We start from the raw sequence: 21,684 nt of genomic DNA on the forward strand, positions 1-21,684 counted from the left end.
TGGGGGGGTTGGGGTTCGCCGCACCCCTCATTGCCTCGTCGGCCGGCGCGGATTCCGGGGACTGCGTTCTGGTGGCCTGCCAGGCTTTTATTAATTTATTATTATTATTATTTTTTTATTTTTTTTAATGTGTATATGTGTGTATGTATATATATATATATATATATGTGTGTATGTGTGTATGTATGTATGTATGTATGTATGTGTATGTGTATGTATATATGTATATATATATATATTTATTTATTTTTATTTTATTTTATTTTTTATTTGTGTGTGGCGTCGCGCGGGTCTCGCTTCCTGTTGGGTGGGGTCCGTGCCCGTGTGGCCCGACCTTGCGCTGTGGGGTCTCTGTTGGCGACTTGATGTGGTGGCGGCGCGGCGCCCGTGTCTGGTCTGGATACTGTGTCTCGGTTGTTTGGGCGGTGGTGTGTTTGTGCGGGTTTGGGTTGGGGTGGTGGGGTCTTTTGGCGGGGGGGGGGGGTGTTGGTGTCTCTTGTTTGCGTGTTGGCGTTTGGGCTTGCTGGCGGGCTGGCGCTGGCTGGTATCTGTGATCCTGTTGGCGTGTGGTTGCCGGTCGCGGTTTATTTTTTGATCGCTTTGATTTGATTGGGTGGCGCTGGCTGTCTGTGGGTGTTGTGGCTGCTGTTTCTGCTGCCGTTTGTTTGTGGTGTGGGCGCCCGTGGCTGCTGGGTCTGGTGCAGGGGGGTGGCTGATGTTGTGACTGGTGGCAGCGCGCGCGCGTGGTGGTTGTCGGGGCTGACAAACTGTGTATATGTATGTGTATGTGTGTGTGTGTATGTATGTATGTATGTATGTATATATATGTGTATGTGTATGCATGTGTATGTGCGTGTATGTGTACATGTGTATGTTTATGTGTATGTATATATATATATGTATGTATATTTCTGGGGGTACGTTCTGGGCCTGCCTGTCGGGTGGGGGTCGGCGCCTCAGGCTACTGCATCCGGACTGCGTGTCTGGAGCTCCTGGGTCCCGCCGTCCATCCCTTCCGGGTGGCCGTCTTGGTTGGGGCCTGCTGGGTCTGGTCCCTGCGTCTACTGTGGTGGCTTGGTGCTGCAGGGTATTCCGAGGTGCTGCGAGTCGGCCAGTTGTTGGGGTAGCGACCTTGTGTGTCAGCATGTCTGTGATCTTCTTTTAATTCTTTTTTTTATTTATTTATTTAATTTTTATTTTTTTAATAAATAGATTTAATTTTTTTTTTTTTCTTTTTTTTTTTTCCCCTTTTTAAAAAAAATAATATTTTATTAATATTATTATTATTATTATTATGTATTTATTTATTTTATTTATTTATTCCCCTACCTCGGGGGGGGGGACTCGGCGGGGCGGTTGCTGGTTGTTCCATCTCCATCGTTGGGGTCCCTGCGGGTGGGGTGGGTGGTTCCTGTGGCCCCGTGCTGGGTGGTCCTGTAGCGGCCGGCTTGGGTGGGGTGGCCGTGGGCTGGCCTCGCCGCGCTCTCCGGGGGTGGGGGGGGGGCTCGTGGGGGCCCTGTTGCCGGTGGGGCGGGGGCGGTCTTCCCGTCCGGTTGCGGGGGGTCTCCGGGCCCCTCGGGCGGGGCGTCCCGCCTTTCTGTCCGTGTGGGGTGTGGTCTCTCGCTGGCTTGGGGTCTGGCTGCCCCCTGTTTTTCTCGTGCCTTGTCCTCTGCCGGGTGCGTCTGTCTGCGGCCTGCTGCTGGCCCTTGTGGGCGGCACGGTGGGCCAGGCTCTGGGGTTCCTGTTGCTGTCCGGCTTGGCTACGTGGGGGCGGTGGCCCCTGGTTCCCTGGGCACCACACCTACTGTTTGTGGGATGGGCTCTCGGGGAGGCTGGGGCCGTACTCTGGCTCCCGCACACACTGGGAGTCAAATGTATTGTACATGCAAATTCACATATACTCACACACATACATACAGACATACATAGGTACCTACGCTCCCACATACATATACAAATAAATACAGTACATATTTACACACTCAAAGTTCGTACATCCACACGCACATTCATTATACAAACATACTGTATACACATACTGTACATATACATTCACTGTAAAAACATACATATACACATACTGTACATATACATTCACTGTACAAACACACACATACTACACATACATTCACTGTACAAACACACACATACATATACTGTACATATACATTCACTGTACAAACACACATTTACACATACTGTACATATACATTCACTGTTCAAACACACATACTGTATACACATACTGTACATATACATTCGCTGTACACACATATACACATACTGTACATATACATTCACTGTACAAGCACACATACACATACTGTACATATACAAGTACATATGCACACATACACTCATGCACATAATCACGTTTCATCAAACATATATTAACGTTGTTGCCCTAGGGTAAACTGGGTATAACACATGGCACACTGACAAAGCTTAACCTATTGTTACTATAACAATCTACAAGGTTAAGGTTGCTTCTCTTTCTTCCCCTCCATTTTTCTGCATTCTTTCGTATCTCAAGTTATCATTATGTATATGTATTGTTGCATTTGAACAATTGTATTGTTGATAATAAAGGTAAAGTACTGGTATTGTTTATTATCAATAGCACTATTTCTATTGGTATTCATATTGCTCCATTTTTAGTGTAATAATGCTCATTGTCATTTCTGTATTTTTTTTTTTTTTTAAATTTTCGCTAACTGCTTATTTGCTATTACTTTTACCATCATATTTGTACATGTCGTATTTGCTGATGTTGCTCTGTTGTTGTTGTTGTTGTGTTTGCTGTTGTTGTTTTTGTCTCTCTGTCTAATCCCCCTCTTGTCCCCACAATTCCCCCCTCTGTCTTCCTTTTTCTCTCTTTCTATCCCCTCCTGCTCCGGCCCGGCTGCACCAAATGATAATATAAATACATTTAATAAAGTCAAAATACAAGTAAGGCAACAAGAAAAGTATCCTACACTTCTCTTTTGTAAAGTAAATCTGAACAGCCGATATGGGCATCTACATCTGCTATATGATTTGCCCGAGAAGCTGGGCAGGACATTATAAAAAAAAAAAAAAAAAAAAAAAAAAAAAAAAAAAAAGAAAATGTCACTGAATCTAAATATGTGTTAAAAGTAACCAACATTTAAATTCAGTCCCCTATTAAAATCTCAGATCGCATGAGTTTTGTTGGAAAGGCTTTTTGTTCTCGTCATAGGATTCTCGCACAAGGTGAGAGACGCCCTGTGTTGAAATCCTGGACAAACGCCGAAGTCTTTAATTCCTGTTTTCAGTCACGACTTGTTACCTCGTACACACATCCATTTTTTACTCTTAACTTGATTTAAACTTGTATCTCCTTTATTTTGACATCACACACTCGAGGGGATCAATGACAATCTATCAAATCCAATCAAGTACTGTGTACTGTAGGATCACATTGTTTTACATGTACATTTACAGGTTCCATGGTGTAATGGTTAGCACTCTGGACTCTGAATCCAGTGATCCAATTTCAAGTCTTGGTGGAGCCATCTTGTAACTTTAGAGTGTTAAGTATAAATTCCATTTGAATATATTTGTTACGTGAAAAAAGGGAGTGAATATAAATTAGACCCAATAGTAAAATGTTGTAGTCCTGTTTTTAGTCACAACTTGTTACCTCGTACACACGGTTGTCTTTACATTTGTGACTTTAAACTTGATTTTAAACATTTCCCTTAATATTCCATACATCACACACTTAAGAGATCAATAAAGATCTCTGAAATAAATACAGTTGTGTCTCAACTTACGAGCTCTATTTGTTCTAGGACTGAGGTCGTAAACCCTCAGTTTATTTATGCATGAAAATGGTAGTCAATCGAAATATGTGTTAAAATTTCAATTTCAAAAAGTGTCGTCTATTAAAATATTTTATTTTTTAAAGATGTTTGACACTTTATTTTACAGGACTTGTTGGTCTAGTTGTATGATTCTCACTTCGGGTGCTATATTCAAGCAAATATTTCCCTCGTACACACAGTTGTTGTTACATTTGTGACTTTAGACTTGATTTAAAAAATTTTTTCAGATGTCACACATTTAAGGGATCCATAAAAATCCATCAAAGAAATTACAGTTGTAATACTGAACAATTTGCCTCTTCTATAGTGCAAGTTGGTTCCACCAAGACTTGAACTTGGATCACTGGATTCAAAGTCCAGAGTGCTAACCATTACACCATGAAACCTGTATAATTACCCAAATGATCCTGCAGTAAAGAGTACTTGATTGGATATAACAGATTTTGTTTGATATTTTTTCATGAAAATGGTAGTAAATTAAAATGTTGGTTAAAAGTTTAACACAAAATTTCAGATTGTGTCCCCCAATTTCACATTTCATGAGATTAGTTGGGCAATGCTGATTGCAGGGCTTGTTGGTCTAGTCGTATGATTCTCGCTTTGGGTGCGAGAGGTCCCAGGTTCAATTCCCGGACAAGCCCTCGTGTATTTAAGTCCAATTTTTAATCATAACTTTCTTCCTCATACGCACAATGTTTTCAAACATCACACACTCAAGGGATGAATAACAGCGGTACCTAAATGTATGACCACAGTTTGTTCTAGGACTGAGCTGGTAACCCTTAGTTCATACATGTATGAACATGTCAGTGAATCTAAATATATGTTAAAAGTGCAATAAGGTAACTGAGCTTCAGATTATGTCCTCCATTGAAACCTCACATGTCATGAGATTTGTTAATAAGTCTTGTTCCAGGACTTCTTGGTCAGGGTGTGAGAGATGGCCTGGGTTCAAATCTTGGACAAGCTCTTTTGTGTTTGAGTCCTGTTTTCAGTCATTACGTTTTCCTAATACACAATTGTCATTACATTTGTGACTTCAGATATGATTGTGACCATTTTTTTAAACATCACACACTCGAGGGATCCATAAAAATCTATCAATTCCTAAATTGCCACTTAAGTGCTGCAAGTTGGTTCCACCAAGACTTGAACTTGGATCACTGGATTCAAAGTCCAGAGTGCTAACCATTACACCATGGAACCTGTATATCCTCAGCTAAAAAAAAAAAAGATCCAACATTAAACAGTATTGATGACATTTAATAGATTGTCATTGACACCTTGATACGATCGATTACTTGTCTCTGGCCCCCTGCCTGCGAGAGGCAATGATGAGAGAGAGGTATTGCAGATTATTCTCACTTAACAAGTGGCTGGCCAGTTGATGTAGAGAACAGGGACTAACATTTATTGATGATTGGCCCTCTTTCTGGGGCAAACCGGGTTTGCTGATGAGGGACTTCCTTCACTCTAACCGGGAAGGCACCATCACTCTATCTAGCAACATAGATTACTGGTTAAGTCGCACTTGACTAACTACACTAGAGCAAGCTCGGACACAGGCAATTACAGTGTCTGTTAGTCCGGGTGAGGAGTCAGTTAAGCTAAAACTAACCAGCACTAGACTGGAAAATTCCTACGCACATAGCATTTCTCTTAGAATAATACATAACTCATATAATGTTTTTTCTGTAGTGACTGTGCCAGATGTGAACATGCATTCTACTGAGGTGGCAAATTATGACGCGTTCAATCGATCGCAACACCAAATAAATAATCTCAAGATCCCCATCATATCAATTCCTAGATGTGATCGAAATAATTTAAGGCGTACTACACAAAATAAACATAATATTATTAATATCACTATTAGTACTACAGTGGTGTCTAAACTTCTGACCACAGTTTGTTCTAGGACTGAGCTGGTAACCCTTAGTTCATCTAAGTAGGAAAATGTCATTGAATCTAAATATGTGTTAAAAGTGCAATAAGGTAACCGAGTTTCAGATTGTGTCCCCTATTAAAATCTCAGAATTCATGACTTTTGTTGGAAAGTCTTGTTCCACGGCTTGTCAAAATGAACATCCATTAAATCCAATCAAACCCTTTGTACTGCAGGATCACATTGTTTTACATGTACATTTACAGGTTCCATGGTGTAATGGTTAGCACTCTGGACTCTGAATCCAGTGATCCAAGTTCAAGTCTTGGTGGAACCTTCTTGTAACATTACAGAGCTTAGTGGTTCACTAAGACCTCTGTTTGAAAGTTGTTTGCATGAAAAAAACAGCACATCTTAATTTGGCTTAAAAGTACAATGTTGTAGTGCAGTTTCAAATTGTGCTCCTTATATGTTTATAAGTCCTGTTTTTAGTCACAAATTATTCCTTTGTGCACAAAATTGTCGTTACATTTGTGACTTTAGAATTGATTTTGACCATTTTTTTCAGACATCACACACTCAAGGGATTCATAAAAAAAATCTAATGAAGTACAGTATTATTACTGGGTCCTGTACTACTTCATTTACTGCAAGTTGGTTCCACCAAGATTTGAACTTGGATCACTGGATTCAAAGTCCAGAGTGCTAACCATTACACCATGGAACCTGCACTTTATACCAAATGATCCTGCAGTAAACAGTACTTGATTGGATTGTTTGACATTTTTTCATGAAAATGGTAGTAAATTAAAATGTTGCTTAAAAGTGTACCACAACATTTCAGATCGTGTCCCCTTATTTCACATTTTATGAGATTATTTGGGCAAACATGTATGCAGGGCTTGTTAGTCTAGTCGTATGATCCGCGCTTCGGGTGCGAGAGGTCCAGGGTTCAATTCCTGTACAAGCCTTTATTTTTATAAGTCCTATTTTCAATCATAACTTTCTTCCTCGTACACACAGTTGTCGTACATTCGTGACTTTAGACTTGATTTTAAAATTTTTTTTCAAACATCACACACTCAAGGGATCAATAACAGCGGTACCTAAATTTATGACCACAGTTTGTTCTAGGACTGAGCTGGTAACCCTTAGTTTATCTATGTATGAAAATGTCAGTGAATATAAATATGTGCTAAAAGTGCAATAAGGTAACCAAGTTCCAGATTGTGTCCCCTATTAAAATCTCACATTTCATGAAATTTGTTGGGAAATCATGTTTTAGGGGTTGGCATATTTATACATATATATATATATATATATATATATATATATATATATATATATATATATATATATATATATATATATATATATATATATATATATATATATATAGTGATGGGCAGTAACACGCTACATGTAGTTAAGCTACGTAGCTCCACTACATTTTCCAGTAGCTTGGCGGTTACTCATCAAATCAAGCTTTTCTTGTAGCTTAGCTACTTTTAGACCCATGTAGCGAGGTAGCTTACATCAAAGCTACATAGAGAGAAGATGAGAGAGAGAACGTACGGAGAAAATACAATGACCTGGAAGATTGAGAACATCCATACATATGGAGAAAATCCACGATGATTGGCTAAGGTTAGGTTGAAACATTACAGACGGACCAATCAGAGGCAAGATAAACTCGTAAGCAAAATCATAACAGACATGCACTCATGTCACATGATGACGAGAGAGTCCGAGACAGAGGGACGCTTCAAGCTGACGACTCTCCCGCAGGTTAGATTTTTGACTGTGAACTTCATTTTGAACTTTTATATCCTTTTTTTCTGATATCACACACTCAAGTCCTATTTTTAGTCACAAATTGTTCCTTCTTAGACAAAATTTTCGTTACATTTTTGACTTTAGAATTAATTTTGACCATTTTTTCCGACATCACACACTCAAGGGATTCATAAAAAAACTATCTATTAAGTTACAGTATTATTACTGAGTACCTTATTACATCATTTACTGCAAGTTGGTTCCACCAAGACTTGAACTTGGATCACTGGATTCAAAGTCCAGAGTGCTAACCATTACACCATGGAACCTGTATAAAAATCCAAATGATCCTGCAGTAAAGAATACTTGATTGAATATAACAGATTTTGTTTGACATTTTTTCATGAAAATGGAAGTAAATTAAAATGTTGCTTAAAAGTTTACCACAAAATTTTAGATCGGGTCCTCTAATTTCACATTTCATGAGATTATTTAGTCAAATGTGTATGTAGGGCTTGTTGGTCTAGTCGTATGATTCTCGCTTCGGGTGCGAGAGGTCCCGGGTTCAATTCCCGGACAAGCCCTCATGTTTATAAGTCCTATTTTCAATCATGACTTTCTTCCTCATACACACAGTTGTCGTACATCCGTGACTTTAGACTTGATTTTAACAATTTTTTCAAACATTTCACACTCAAGGGATCAATAACAGTGCTACCTAAATTTATGACCACAGTTTTTTCTAGGACTGAGCTGGTAACCCTTAGTTCATCTATGTATGAAAATGTCAGTGAATCTAAATATGTGTTAAAAGTGCAATAAGGTAACCAAGTTTCAGATTATGTCTTCCATTGAAACCTCACATGTCATGAGATTTGTTAATAAGTCTTGTTCCAGGACTTCTTGGTCAGGGTGTGAGAAATGGCCTGGGTTCAAATCTTGGACAAGCTCTTTTGTGTTTGTGTCCGGTTTTCAGTTATTGCTTTTCCCTCGTACACAATTGTCATTACATTTGTGACTTTAGATGTGATTGTGACCATTTTTTTAAACATCACACACTCAAGGGATCCATAAGAAACTATCATTTTCTAAATAGCCACTTAAGTACTGCAAGTTGGTTCCACCAAGACTTGAACTTGGATCACTGGATTCAAAGTCCAGAGTGCTAACCATTACACCATGGAACCTGTATATCCTCAGCTAAAAAAAAAAAGATCCAACATTAAACAGTATTGATGACATTTAATAGATTCTCATTGACACCTTGATACGATCGATTACTTGTCTCTGGCCCCCTGCCTGCGAGAGGCAATGATGAGAGGTATAGCAGATTATTCTCGCTTAACAAGTGGCTGGCTAGTTGATGTAGAAAACAGGGACTAACATTTAATGATAATTGGCCCTCTTTCTGGGGCAAACCGGGTTTGCTGATGAGGGACCTCCTTCACTCTAACCGGGAAGGCACCATCACTCTACCTAGAAACATAGATTACTGGTTAAGTCACACTTGACTAACTACACTAGAGCAAGCTCGGACACATCCAATTACAGTGTCTGTTAGTCCGGGTGAGGAGTCAGTTACAGTAAGATAAAACTAACCAGCACTAGACTGGAAAATTCCTACGCACATAGCATTTCTCTTAGAATAATACATAACTCATATAATGTTTTTTCTGTAGTGACTGTGCCAGAAGTGAACATGCATTCTACTGAGGTGGCAAATTATGACGCGTTCAATCGATCGCAACACCAAGCAAATAATCTCAAGATCCCCATCATATCAATTCCTAGATGTGATCGAAATTATTTAAGGCATACTACTTAAAATAAACATAACATTATTAATATCACTATTAGTACTACAGTGGTGTCTAAACTTCTGACCACCGTTTGTTCTAGAACTGAGCTGGTAACCCTTAGTTCATCTAAGTGGGAAAATGTAATTGAATCTAAATATGTGTTAAAAGTGCAATAAGGTAACCGAGTTTCAGATTGTGTCCCCTATTAAAATCTCAGAATTCATGACTTTTGTTGGAAAGTCTTGTTCCACGGCTTGTTAAAATGAACATCCATTAAATCCAATCAAATACTGTGTACTGTAGGATCACATTGTTTTACATGTACATTTACAGGTTCCATGGTGTAATGGTTAGCACTCTGGACTCTGAATCCAGTGATCCAAGTTCAAGTCTTGGTGGAACCTTCTTGTAACATTAGAGAGCTTAGTGGTTCACTAAGACCTCCATTTGAAAGTTGTTTGCATGAAAAAAACAGCACATCTTAATTTGGCCTAAAAGTACAATGTTGTAGTGCAGTTTCAAGTGGTGCTCCTTTTATGTTTATAAGTCCTGTTTTTAGTCACAAATTATTCCTTTGTGCACAAACTTGTCGTTACATTTGTGACTTTAGAATTGATTTTGACCATTTTTTCAGACATCACACACTCAAGGGATTCATAAAAAAAACCTAATGAAGTACAGTATTATTACTGGGTCCTGTACTACTTCATTTACTGCAAGTTGGTTCCACCAAGATTTGAACTTGGATCACTGGATTCAAAGTCCAGAGTGCTAACCATTACACCATGGAACCTGCACTTTATACCAAATGATCCTGCAGTAAACAGTACTTGATTGGATTGTTTGACATTTTTTCATGAAAATGGTAGTAAATTAAAATGTTGCTTAAAAGTGTACCACAACATTTCAGATGGTGTCCCCTTATTTCACATTTTATGAGATTATTTGGGCAAACATGGAAGCAGGGCTTGTTAGTCTAGTCGTTCGCGCTTCGGGTGCGAGAGGTCCCGGGTTCAATTCCTGTACAAGCCTTACTTTTTATAAGTCCTATTTTCAGTCATAACTTTCTTCCTCGTACACACAGTTGTCGTACATTCGTGACTTTAGACTTCATTTTAACATTTTTTTTCAAACATCACACACTCAAGGGATCAATAACAGCGGTACCTAAATTTATGACCACAGTTTGTTCTAGGACTGAGCTGGTAACCCTTAGTTCATCTATGTATGAAAATGTCAGCGAATATAAATATGTGTTAAAAGTGCAATAAGGTAACCAAGTTCCAGATTGTGTCCCCTATTAAAATCTCACATTTCATGAAATTTGTTGGGAAATCATGTTTTAGGGGTTGGCATATTTATATACATATATATATATATATATATATATATATATATATATATATATATATATATATATATATATATATATATATATATATATATATATATATATATATATATATATATATATATATATATATATATATATATATATATATATATATATATATATATATATATATATATATATATACATACAGTGATGGGCAGTAACACGCTACATGTAGTTAAGCTACGTAGCTCAACTACATTTTCCAGTAGCTTGGCGGTTACTCATCAAATCAAGCTTTTCTTGTAGCTTAGCTACTTTTAGACCCATGTAGCGAGGTAGCTTACATCAAAGCTACATAGAGAGAAGATGAGAGAGAGAACGTACGGAGAAAATACAATGACCTGGAAGATTGAGAACATCCATACATATGGAGAAAATCCACGATGATTGGCTAAGGTTAGGTTGAAACATTACAGACGGACCAATCAGAGGCAAGATAAACTCGTAAGCAAAATCATAACAGACATGCACTCATGTCACATGATGACGAGAGAGTCCGAGACAGAGGGACGCTTCAAGCTGACGACTCTCCCGCAGGTTAGATTTTTGACTGTGAACTTCATTTTGAACTTTTATATCCTTTTTTTCTGATATCACACACTCAAGTCCTATTTTTAGTCACAAATTGTTCCTTCTTAGACAAAATTTTCGTTACATTTTTGACTTTAGAATTGATTTTGACCATATTTTCAGACATCACACACTCAAGGGATTAATAAAAAAACTATCCATTAAATTACAGTATTATTACTGAGTACCTTATTACCTCATTTACTGCAAGTTGGTTCCACCAAGACTTGAACTTGGATCACTGGATTCAAAGTCCAGAGTGCTAACCATTACACCATGGAACCTGTATAAAAACCCAAATGATCCTGCAGTAAACATTACTTGATTGGATATAACAGATTTTGTTTGACATTTTTTCATGAAAATGGTAGTAAATTAAAATGTTGCTTAAAAGTTTACCACAAAATTTTAGATCGGGTCCTCTAATTTCATGAGATTATTTAGTCAAACATGTATGTAGGGCTTGTTGGTCTAGTGGTCTGATTCTCGCTTTGGGTGCGAGAGGTCCCGGGTTCAATTCCCGGACAAGCCCTCATGTTTATAAGTCCTATTTTCAATCATAACTTTCTTCCTCATACACACAGTTGTCGTACATTTGTGACTTTAGACTTGTGACCATTTTTTTAAACATCACACACTTGAGGGATCAATAAGAATCTATCAACTCCTACATTGCCACTTAAGTGCTGCAAGTTGGTTCCACCAAGACTTGAACTTGGATCACTGGATTCAAAGTCCAGAGTGCTAACCATTACACCATGGAACCTGCATATCCTCAGCTAAAAGAAAGTGATCCAACATTAAACAGTATTGATGACATTTAATAGATTCTCATTGACACCTTGATACGATCGATTACTTGTCTCTGGCCCCCTGCCTGCGAGAGGCAATGATGAGAGATAAAGCAGATTATTCTCGCTTAACAAGTGGCTGGCTAGTTGATGTAGAAAACAGGGACTAAGGTTTATTGATAATTGGCCCTCCTTCTGGGGCAAACAGTTTTTGCTGATGAGGGACCTCCTTCACTCTAACCGGGAAGGCACCATCACTCTACCTAGGAACATAGATTACTGGTTAAGTCACACTTGACTAACTACACTAGAGCAAGCTCGGACACAGGCAATTACAGTGTCTGTTAGTCCGGGTGAGGAGTCAGTAAAGATAGAACTAACCAGCACAAGACTGGAAAATTCCTACGCACATAGCATTTCTTTTAGAATAATACATAACTCATATAATGTTTTTTCTGTAGTGACTGTGCCAGATGTGAAAATGCATTCTACTGAAGTGGCAAATTATGATGCGTTCAATCGATCGCAACACCAAAAAAATAATCTCAAGATCCCCATCATATCAATTCCTAGATGTGATCGAAATTATTTAAGGCGTACTAAACAAAATAAACATAACATTATTAATATCACTATTAGTACCACAGTGGTGTCTAAACTTCTGACCACAGTTTGTTTTAGAACTGAGCTGGAAACCCGTAGTTTATCTAAGTATGAAAATGTCAGTGAATCTAAATATGTGTTAAAGGCCTACTAAAAGCCACTACTACCGACCACACAGTCTGATAGTTTATATATCAATGATGAAATTTTAACATTGCAACACATGCCAATACGGCCGGGTTAACTTATAAAGCATTTGATACAATTAATCATGATATTTTAATACAAAAATTAGAACGATATGGCATCAGAGGTTTGGTCTTGAACTGGGTAAGAAGCTATTTAACCAACAGGAAGCAACATGTGAAGATGGGTGAACGTATGTCAACACGGCTAGATATATCCTGTGGTGTGCCGCAGGGATCAATACTGGGACCAAAGTTGTTTAATCTTTGTATAAACGACATTTGTAAAGTTACAAAGGACTTAAAGTTAGTTTTATTTGCAGATGATACAACTGCTTTCTGTTCAGGAGAGAACACACAGAAGATCATACAAATATTAACAGAAGAAATGAACAAATTAAAAAGATGGTTTGACAAAAACAGACTATCTTTGAATCTCAGTAAAACTAAAATAATGCTATTTGGTAATAGTAGGAAAGAGCATCATACGCAAATACAAATAGACGGTGTAGACATCGAAAGGGTAAAAGAAACCAGATTTTTGGGAGTATTAATAGATGATAAAATGAACTGGAAATCTAATATACAAAACATACAACATAAGGTAGCAAAAAACATTTCAATAATGAATAAAACAAAACACGTCCTGGGCCAAAAATCACTTCATATTCTCTACTGCTCACTAGTGTTACCATATCTGAGTTATTGTGCAGAAATATGGGGAAATAACTACAAATGTGCGCTACATTCGTTAACCATGTTACAAAAAAGATCAGTTAGAATAATACATAATGTTGGATATAGAGAACATACAAACCCTTTATTTTTATTAAGTCAAAAATATTAAAGTTTGGTGATTTGGTAAAATTGCAAACAGCTAAAATGATGTACAAAGCAATCTATAACCTGCTACCAAAGAATGTACAACATTTCTTCTCAACTAAAGAGGAGAAATATAACCTTAGAGGAAAAAATAATTTAAAACATTTATATGCACGTACAACACTTAAAACTTTTAGCATAACAGTATGTGGAATTAAATTATGGAATGGATTAAGTAAAGAAGTTAAAAATTGTACTGACATGATCCAGTTTAAGAGGTTGTTTAAATTAATAGTGCTTACAAAGTACAAAGAAGAAGAATTATGAGAAAAACTTCCAACCTTATTGAAAATATTCTTCATCTCAGTATGTTAATAATGACTGAATTAATTAATTACATATTACAAACTGTTTTATATACTAATTCATAGATGTTATTTTATTATATAAAAAGGTCAGTAAATGATTTTATATAATTGTAAACGCTTTGAAGTGGGAAAGGGGTAGGATTAAATAAGCTCTGCTTCTTCCTACTCCTTTTCGGGCATGATGTAAATGAAATGATATGAAATCGTGTGATGTATTATGATGTAAATGTGTTCATGTTCGAAATAAACTAAAAGAAAGAAAGAAAGAAAGAAAGTGCAATTTTAAATTTCCCGGCAAACTTCGGCTGAAAACATTTCGATATGATGACGTTTGCGCGTGACGTCAACGGTTGAAGCGGAAGTATTCGGAGCCCATTGAATCCAATACAAAAAGCTCTGTTTTCATATCAAAATTCCACAGTATTTTGGACATCTGTGTTGGTGAATCTTTAGCAATTTGTTTAATGAACAATGGAGACTGCAAAGAAGAAAGTTGTATACTACAGCTACACAACCAGGAGGACTTTGAGGATAGCAGACGCGCTAGCCGAACGACCTCACCATGACTTCCTCCGTCTCCGGACCGCCGACCGCATCGGTGATCGGGTGAAGTCCTTCATCGTACCGTCGATCGCTGGAACGCAGGTGAGCACGAGTCGTGATGAGCAGATGAGAGCTGGCGTAGGTGCAGAGCTAATGTTTTTAGCATAGCTCTGTCGAGGTTCCGTAGCTAAATTAGCTTCAATGGCGTCGTTAGCAACAGCATTGCTAGGCTTCGCCAAGCTGGAAAGCATTAACCGTGTAGTTACATGTCCAGAGTTTGGTAGTATTGTTGATCTTCTGTCTATCCTTCCAGTCAGGGACTTATTTGTTTTGTTTCTATATGCAGTTAAGCCGGACGCTATCACGTTAGCTCCGTAGCTAAAGAGCTTCGTCGATGTATTGTCGTGGAGATAAAAGTCACTGTGAATATCCATTTCGTGTTCTCAACTTTCATTTTCAAGAGGATATAGTATCCGAGGTGGTTTAAATTACAAATCCGTGATCCACAATAGAAAAAGGAGAGAGTGTGGAATCCAATGAGCCAGCTTGAACCTAAGTTATGGTCAGAGCGAAAAAAGATACGTTCTGCACTGCATGCTAGTCCTTCACTTTCACGTTCCTCATCCACAAATCTTTCATCCTCGCTCAAATTAATGGGGTAATCGTCGCTTTCTCGGTCCGAATCTCTCTCGCTGCTGGTGTAAACAATAGGAAAATGTGAGCAGCCCTTCAACCTGTGACGTCACGCTACTTCTGGTACAGGCAAGGCTTTTTTTTTATCAGCGACCAAAAGTTGCGAACTTTATCGTCGTTGTTCTATACTAAATCCTTTCAGCAAAAATATGGCAATATCGCGAAATGATCAAGTATGACACATAGAATGGATCTGCTATCCCCGTTTAAATAAAAAAAAATCATTTCAGTAGGCCTTTAAAATTGCAATAATGTAACTGAGTTTCAGATTGTGTCTCCTATTAAAATCTCAGAATTCATGAGTTTTGTTGGAAAGTCTTGTTCCACGAATTGTTAAAATGAACATCCATTAAATCCAATCAAGTACTGTGTACTGTAGGATCACATTGTTTTACATGTACATTTACAGGTTCCATGGTGTAATGGTTAGCACTCTGGACTCTGAATCCAGTGATCCAAGTTCAAGTCTTGGTGGAACCTTCTTGTAACATTACAGAGCTTAGTGGTTCACTAAGACCTCCATTTGAAAGTTGTTTGCATGAAAAAAACAGCACATCTTAATTTGGCCTAAAAGTACAATGTTGTAGTGCAGTTTCAAATTGTGCTCCTTTTATGTTTATAAGTCATGTTTTTAGTCACAAATTATTCCTTAGTGCACAAAATTGTCGTTACATTTGTGACTTTAGAATTGATTTTGACCATTTTTTCAGACATCACACTCAAGGGATTCATAAAAAAAATCTAATGAATTACAGTATTATTACTGAGTACTGGACTACTTCGACTTACTGCAAGTTGGTTCCACCAAGACTTGAACTTGGATCACTGGATTCAAAGTCCAGAGTGCTAACCATTACACCATGGAACCTGTATATAATCCAAATGATCCTGCAGTAAACAGTACTTGATTGGATTGTTTGACATTTTTTCATGAAAATGGTAGTAAATTAAAATGTTGCTTAAAAGTGTACCACAACATTTCAGATCGTGTCCCCTTATTTCACATTTTATGAGATTATTTGGGTAGGCATGTATGCAGGGCTTGTTAGTCTAGTCGTATAATTCGCGCTTCGGGTGCGAGAGGTCCCGGGTTCAATTCCTGTACAAGCCTTAATTTTTATAAGTCCTATTTTCATTTATAACTTTCTTCCTCGTACACACAGTTGTCGTACATTCGTGACTTTAGACTTGATTTTAACATTTTTTTTCAAACATCACACACTCAAGGGATCAATAACAGCGGTACCTAAATTTATGACCACAGTTTGTTCTAGGACTGAGCTGGTAACCCTTAATTCATCTATGTATGAAAATGTCAGCGAATATAAATATGTGTTAAAAGTGCAATAAGGTAACCAAGTTCCAGATTGTGTCCCCTATTAAAATCTCACATTTCATGAAATTTGTTGGGAAATCATGTTTTAGGGGTTGGCATATTTATATACATATATATATATATATATATATATATATATATATATACAGTGATGGGCAGTAACACGCTACATGTAGCTAAGCTACGTAGCTCAACTACATTTTCCAGTAGCTTGGCGGTTACTCATGAAATCAAGCTTTTCTTGTAGCTTAGCTACTTTTAGACCCATGTAGCGAGGTAGCTTACATCAAAGCTACATAGAGAGAAGATGAGAGAGAGAACGTACGGAGAAAATACAATAACCTGGATGATTGAGAACATCCATACATATGGAGAAAATCCATGATGATTGGCTAAGGTTAGGTTGAAACATTACAGACGGGCCAATCAGAGGCAAGATAAACTCGTAAGCAAAATCATAACAGACATGCACTCATGTCACATGACGACGAGAGAGTCCGAGACAGAGGGACGCTTCAAGCTGACGACTCTCCCGCAGGTTAGATTTTTGACTGTGAACTTAATTTTGAACTTTTATATCCTTTTTTTCAGACATCACACACTCAAGGGATCAATGACAATCTATCAAAAGTCTTGTTCCATAAAAGTTTATCAACTCCTAAGTTGCCACTTAAGTACTGGAAGCTGGTTCCACCAAGACTTGAACTTGGATCACTGGATTCAAAGTCCAGAGTGCTAACCATTACACCATGGAACCTGTATAATAACCCAAATGATCCTGCAGTAAAGAGTACTTGATTGGATATAACAGATTTTGTTTGACATTTTTCCATAAAAATGGTAGTAAATTAAAATGTTGCCTAAAAGTTTACCACATTATTTCAGAGCATGTCCCGTTATTTCACATTTCATGAGATTAGTTGGGCACACATGTATGCAGGGCTTGTTGGTCTAGTCGTATGATTCTCGCTTCGGGTGCGAGAGGTCCCGGGTTCAATTCCCGGACAAGCCCTCATCTTTATAAGTCTTATTTTAATCATATCTATATTCCTCGTACACACAGTTGTCGTACATTCGTGACTTTAGACCTGATTTTAACATTTTTTTCAAACATCACACACTCAAGTTGTACCTAAATGTATGACCACAGTTTGTTCTAGGACTGAGCTGGTAACCCTTAGTTCATCTATGTATGAAAATGTCAGTGAATCTAAATATGTTTAAAAGTGCAATAAGGTAACCAAGTTTTAGGTTGTGTCCCCTATTAAAATCTCACATTTATAGTGAGATTTTTTGAAAAAACTTATTTCAGGGTTTGTTGATCTGTCCATTTCTTGCTGAGGGTGTGAGAGATTCTTGGTTCAATTCCTGGACTAACTCTTATGTATTTAAGTCATGTTTTCGGTCATTTATTTTTCTCTCGTACACACATAGTCATATGTTTGTTTGTTTTTTTCCATTTTTGACTGTGAACTTAATTTTGAACTTTTATCTCCTTTTTTCAGACATCACACACTCAAGGGATCAATGACAATCTATCAAATCAAATCAAGTACTGTGTACTGTAGGATCACATTGTTTTACATGTACATTTACAGGTTCCATGGTGTAATGGTTAGCACTCTGGACTCTGAATCCAGTGATCCAAGTTCGAGTCTTGGTGGAACCTTCTTGTCACATTACAGTGATTAGTGTTCAGTATGACCTCCATCTGAGTATTTATGGCATGAAAAAGGGAGTGAATCTAATTTTTACTCAAACGTACTCTTATATGTTTATAAGTCCTGTTTTTAGTCACAACATTGTCCCTCGTACACACAGTTGTCTTTACATTTGTGACTTTAAACTTGATTTTAAACTTTTCCCTTAATATTCCATACATCACACACTCAAGAGATCAATAAAAACCTCTGAAATAAATACAGTTGTGTCTCAACTTACGAGCTCTATTTGTTCTAGGACTGAGGTCGTAAACCGTCAGTTTATTTATGCATGAAAATGTGTGTTAAAAGCACAATTTCAAATAGTGTCGTCCATTAAAATATGTTATTTTTTTAAAGATTTTTGCCACATTATTTTACAGGGCTTGTTGGTCTAGTCGTATGATTCTCACTTCGGGTGCTATATTCCAGTGTTTCTCAAATGGGGGTACACGTACCCCTGGGGGTACTTGAAGGTATGCCAAGCGGTACGTAAGATTTTTTTTTTAATAATCTAAAAATAGCAACACTAAAATTGGCCCTAGTGTGTGAATGTGAGTGTGAATGTTGTCTGTCTATCTGTGTTGGCCCTGCGATGAGGTGGCGACTTGTCCAGGGTGTACCCCGCCTTCCGCCCGATTGTAGCTGAGATAGGCTCCAGCGCCCCCGCAACCCTGAAGGGAATAAGCGGTAGAAAATGGATGGATGGATAAAAATAGCAACAATTCAAAAATCCTTTATAAATATATTTATTGAATAATACTTCAACAAAATATGAATGTAAGTTCATAAACTGAACATTAAAACCAAGTAGGCTATTCCATTCATTACCATAAGCTCAAGAGTTTCCCCCATGGCTCATGCCATAATGGTTTGATCCTACCTGGCGGTGCCACGCGGCACCAACTGTCAATCAACGATGTAGAAAACAATGGAGGCTTGGTTAAAGCGTAGCAGTAATGCAGCTGAAAACAAGGAGGAACATGTGCCAAAGAAGGCCAAATCTGAGCCGGCAAAATTCAGACAGTATTCCAAAGAATAAGTGTTATTGGGATTTACGGCTTCGAGTTGTAACCCCCCAAGGCATTGTGTATTTTCTGTGGAGAAATGTTAGCTAACAGCGGCATGAAGCCCGCACATCTTCAGCGGCATCTCCGGACAAAACACGCTTGCCATGTCGGTAAGCCACCTGATTTTTTAAAGAGGAGACTAAATGAATTCAGGTCATCTCAAGACACGATGCGGAAAGCCTCCACAACATCAGCCAAAGCCCTGGAGGCTTCTTACGTGGTGTCTTTGCTTGTTGCTAAAGCCAAAAAGCCAGGCCTGGCCCTAACCATTCTGGCGCCCTAGGCAATATTTTAGGTGGCGGTGAAGTGTATATACTCACAAGAAACCGAATAGCTTTGTCTTTGACCTTTTTTTTACTTAAAGAAAGCAAATTAACATATTATATGAGAATGTTGTTATGATTATCTTTAACCGAATCACAGCAGTGCTCAAATTAAAAAACAGCATTCCCTCTCATGTGATATTGCTTAATTAACATTAATGATGTGCACTTTAACAACTAGGCTTACAACTATACCTAATATATAAAGGGGTGGAAACGTGACTATTACCTGCAGGGCAAACATTAGCTCTGTACCGAGGATGCCGTTGTGGCTTGTACAGCCCTTTGAGACACTTGTGATTTAGGGCTATATAAATAAACATTGATTGATTGATTGATAACCAGAAGGCAATAACAATGTAAACAAAAAACACCTGCTTAAAAGATCTAATACAAATGTCCCTGAGGAATGTAAGGTGGGAGTACTGTAATTACCTAACGTTACATTATTATTTTCCATAACAATTTAGCCCCCTCCACAATATTAACCCGACGTTAAAACAGAACTAGCTATTTATTGATTAGCAATTGCCGAATCATGTAACATTAGCTTAATGCTAAAAAGCCAGGTTACTATCACATTCTGTAACAGACAAATAATTTCATGTAGGCTAACGTTACTCGTATACCTGCTACCTCTGTCTTTTTCTCGTTTCTCCTCCTCTTCTTTTCTCTTTTTTCTTCCCTGGGCACCTGACAGTTTTGGCCGTTTTGACATTTGTGGTGACGTCCAAAAAGAGTCATGATACGGGAAGGGAGGGGGCGCACCGTGCGGGGGGAGGAGGTTGTGGGCGTAATGTTGTAACAAATAATATTTCTATTAAATAGGCTTTACTTTGCATTTTAATTAACGTGGGATTATTTTTTGCATTTAGAAATAATAGTACCAACTTTTTTTTTTTTTCCCCAACATTTGTGGCACTGGCGTGGCGCCCCCTGATGGACGGCGCCCTTAGCATTTGCCTATACGGCCTATGCCACGGGCCGGCCCTGCAAAAAGCCGTTCACTATCACTGAAGAGCTGATACTTCCAGCCGAGACGATACTGGATAAAAACGCAGCCGAGAAAATAAAGAATGTGCCTTTATCAAATGACTCTGTTTGCCGGAGAGAAGATCAAATGGGAAAAGACATTGTTGAGCAAGTTGTTGGAAAACTTAGCGACTCATTTTCCGTCCAGCTGGATGAATCCACAGATATCAGTGGAAATGCGCAAGTTGTAGGTTTTGTCAGATACATCGATACTGACGATATTTATGAGCACATACTTTTTTGTAAAACATTAGAGGGGAGAACAACAGGAGAGGACATTTTTGACAATCCCCAAAGAGGGCACTTTACTGTAAGTTGATGATTACTTCTGTGTAGAAATCTTTATTTATAATTGAATCACTTGTTTATTTTACAAAAAGTTTTTTGTTATTTTTATACATTTTTTTCCAAGTAGTTCAAGAAAGACCACTACAAATGAGCAATATTTTGCACTGTTTACAATTTAATAAATCAGAAACTGATGACATAGTGCTGTATTTTACTTCCTTATCTCTTTTTTTCAACCAAAAAGGCTTTGCTCTGATTAGGGGGTACTTGAATTAAAAAAATGTTCACAGGGGGTACATCACTGAAAAAAGGTTGAGAACCATTGCTATATTCAATCAAATATTTCCCTCGTACACACAGTTGTTGTTACATTTGTGACTTTAGACTTGATTTTGAACGTTTTTTCAGACATTACACATTTAAGGGATCCACAAGTAATTACAGTGGTATTACTGAACAATTTGCCACTTAAATAGTGCAAGTTGGTTCCACCAAGACTTGAACTTGGATCACTGGATTCAAAGTCCAGAGTGCTAACCATTACACCATGGAACCTGTATAGAAATCCAAATGATCCTGCAGTAAAGAGTACTTGATTGGATTTAACATTGTTTGACATTTTTTAATGAAAATGGAAGTAAATTAAAATGTTGGTTAAA

At 37.9% G+C, this 21,684-nt stretch overlaps 18 non-coding genes across 18 annotated transcripts; 7 read left to right on the forward strand and 11 right to left on the reverse strand.

Annotated features, from left to right (window-relative positions):
* Positions 1-4,159: 4,159 nt before the first annotated feature.
* trnaq-uug (transfer RNA glutamine (anticodon UUG)) lies at positions 4,160-4,231 on the reverse strand. The gene has a single exon. It is a non-coding gene; the product is annotated as a tRNA-Gln (tRNA).
* Positions 4,232-4,979: 748 nt separating this feature from the next.
* Positions 4,980-5,051, reverse strand: trnaq-uug (transfer RNA glutamine (anticodon UUG)). The gene has a single exon. It is a non-coding gene; the product is annotated as a tRNA-Gln (tRNA).
* Positions 5,052-5,995: 944 nt separating this feature from the next.
* On the forward strand, positions 5,996-6,067 carry trnaq-cug (transfer RNA glutamine (anticodon CUG)). Its single transcript has one exon. It is a non-coding gene; the product is annotated as a tRNA-Gln (tRNA).
* A 318-nt stretch (positions 6,068-6,385) lies between these two features.
* Positions 6,386-6,457, reverse strand: trnaq-uug (transfer RNA glutamine (anticodon UUG)). Its single transcript has one exon. It is a non-coding gene; the product is annotated as a tRNA-Gln (tRNA).
* A 1,306-nt stretch (positions 6,458-7,763) lies between these two features.
* Positions 7,764-7,835, reverse strand: trnaq-uug (transfer RNA glutamine (anticodon UUG)). The gene has a single exon. It is a non-coding gene; the product is annotated as a tRNA-Gln (tRNA).
* A 183-nt stretch (positions 7,836-8,018) lies between these two features.
* On the forward strand, positions 8,019-8,090 carry trnap-cgg (transfer RNA proline (anticodon CGG)). The gene has a single exon. It is a non-coding gene; the product is annotated as a tRNA-Pro (tRNA).
* A 531-nt stretch (positions 8,091-8,621) lies between these two features.
* trnaq-uug (transfer RNA glutamine (anticodon UUG)) lies at positions 8,622-8,693 on the reverse strand. Its single transcript has one exon. It is a non-coding gene; the product is annotated as a tRNA-Gln (tRNA).
* A 944-nt stretch (positions 8,694-9,637) lies between these two features.
* trnaq-cug (transfer RNA glutamine (anticodon CUG)) lies at positions 9,638-9,709 on the forward strand. The gene has a single exon. It is a non-coding gene; the product is annotated as a tRNA-Gln (tRNA).
* A 317-nt stretch (positions 9,710-10,026) lies between these two features.
* trnaq-uug (transfer RNA glutamine (anticodon UUG)) lies at positions 10,027-10,098 on the reverse strand. Its single transcript has one exon. It is a non-coding gene; the product is annotated as a tRNA-Gln (tRNA).
* Positions 10,099-11,483: 1,385 nt separating this feature from the next.
* trnaq-uug (transfer RNA glutamine (anticodon UUG)) lies at positions 11,484-11,555 on the reverse strand. The gene has a single exon. It is a non-coding gene; the product is annotated as a tRNA-Gln (tRNA).
* Positions 11,556-11,731: 176 nt separating this feature from the next.
* Positions 11,732-11,803, forward strand: trnap-ugg (transfer RNA proline (anticodon UGG)). Its single transcript has one exon. It is a non-coding gene; the product is annotated as a tRNA-Pro (tRNA).
* Positions 11,804-11,965: 162 nt separating this feature from the next.
* On the reverse strand, positions 11,966-12,037 carry trnaq-uug (transfer RNA glutamine (anticodon UUG)). Its single transcript has one exon. It is a non-coding gene; the product is annotated as a tRNA-Gln (tRNA).
* A 3,647-nt stretch (positions 12,038-15,684) lies between these two features.
* Positions 15,685-15,756, forward strand: trnaq-cug (transfer RNA glutamine (anticodon CUG)). The gene has a single exon. It is a non-coding gene; the product is annotated as a tRNA-Gln (tRNA).
* Positions 15,757-16,072: 316 nt separating this feature from the next.
* On the reverse strand, positions 16,073-16,144 carry trnaq-uug (transfer RNA glutamine (anticodon UUG)). The gene has a single exon. It is a non-coding gene; the product is annotated as a tRNA-Gln (tRNA).
* A 1,153-nt stretch (positions 16,145-17,297) lies between these two features.
* On the reverse strand, positions 17,298-17,369 carry trnaq-uug (transfer RNA glutamine (anticodon UUG)). Its single transcript has one exon. It is a non-coding gene; the product is annotated as a tRNA-Gln (tRNA).
* Positions 17,370-17,552: 183 nt separating this feature from the next.
* trnap-cgg (transfer RNA proline (anticodon CGG)) lies at positions 17,553-17,624 on the forward strand. The gene has a single exon. It is a non-coding gene; the product is annotated as a tRNA-Pro (tRNA).
* Positions 17,625-18,209: 585 nt separating this feature from the next.
* trnaq-cug (transfer RNA glutamine (anticodon CUG)) lies at positions 18,210-18,281 on the forward strand. The gene has a single exon. It is a non-coding gene; the product is annotated as a tRNA-Gln (tRNA).
* A 3,227-nt stretch (positions 18,282-21,508) lies between these two features.
* Positions 21,509-21,580, reverse strand: trnaq-uug (transfer RNA glutamine (anticodon UUG)). Its single transcript has one exon. It is a non-coding gene; the product is annotated as a tRNA-Gln (tRNA).
* Positions 21,581-21,684: the final 104 nt, after the last annotated feature.

This window comes from Entelurus aequoreus, linkage group LG11 (genome assembly GCF_033978785.1).
Source record: "Entelurus aequoreus isolate RoL-2023_Sb linkage group LG11, RoL_Eaeq_v1.1, whole genome shotgun sequence".
Lineage (NCBI taxonomy): Eukaryota > Metazoa > Chordata > Actinopteri > Syngnathiformes > Syngnathidae > Entelurus > Entelurus aequoreus.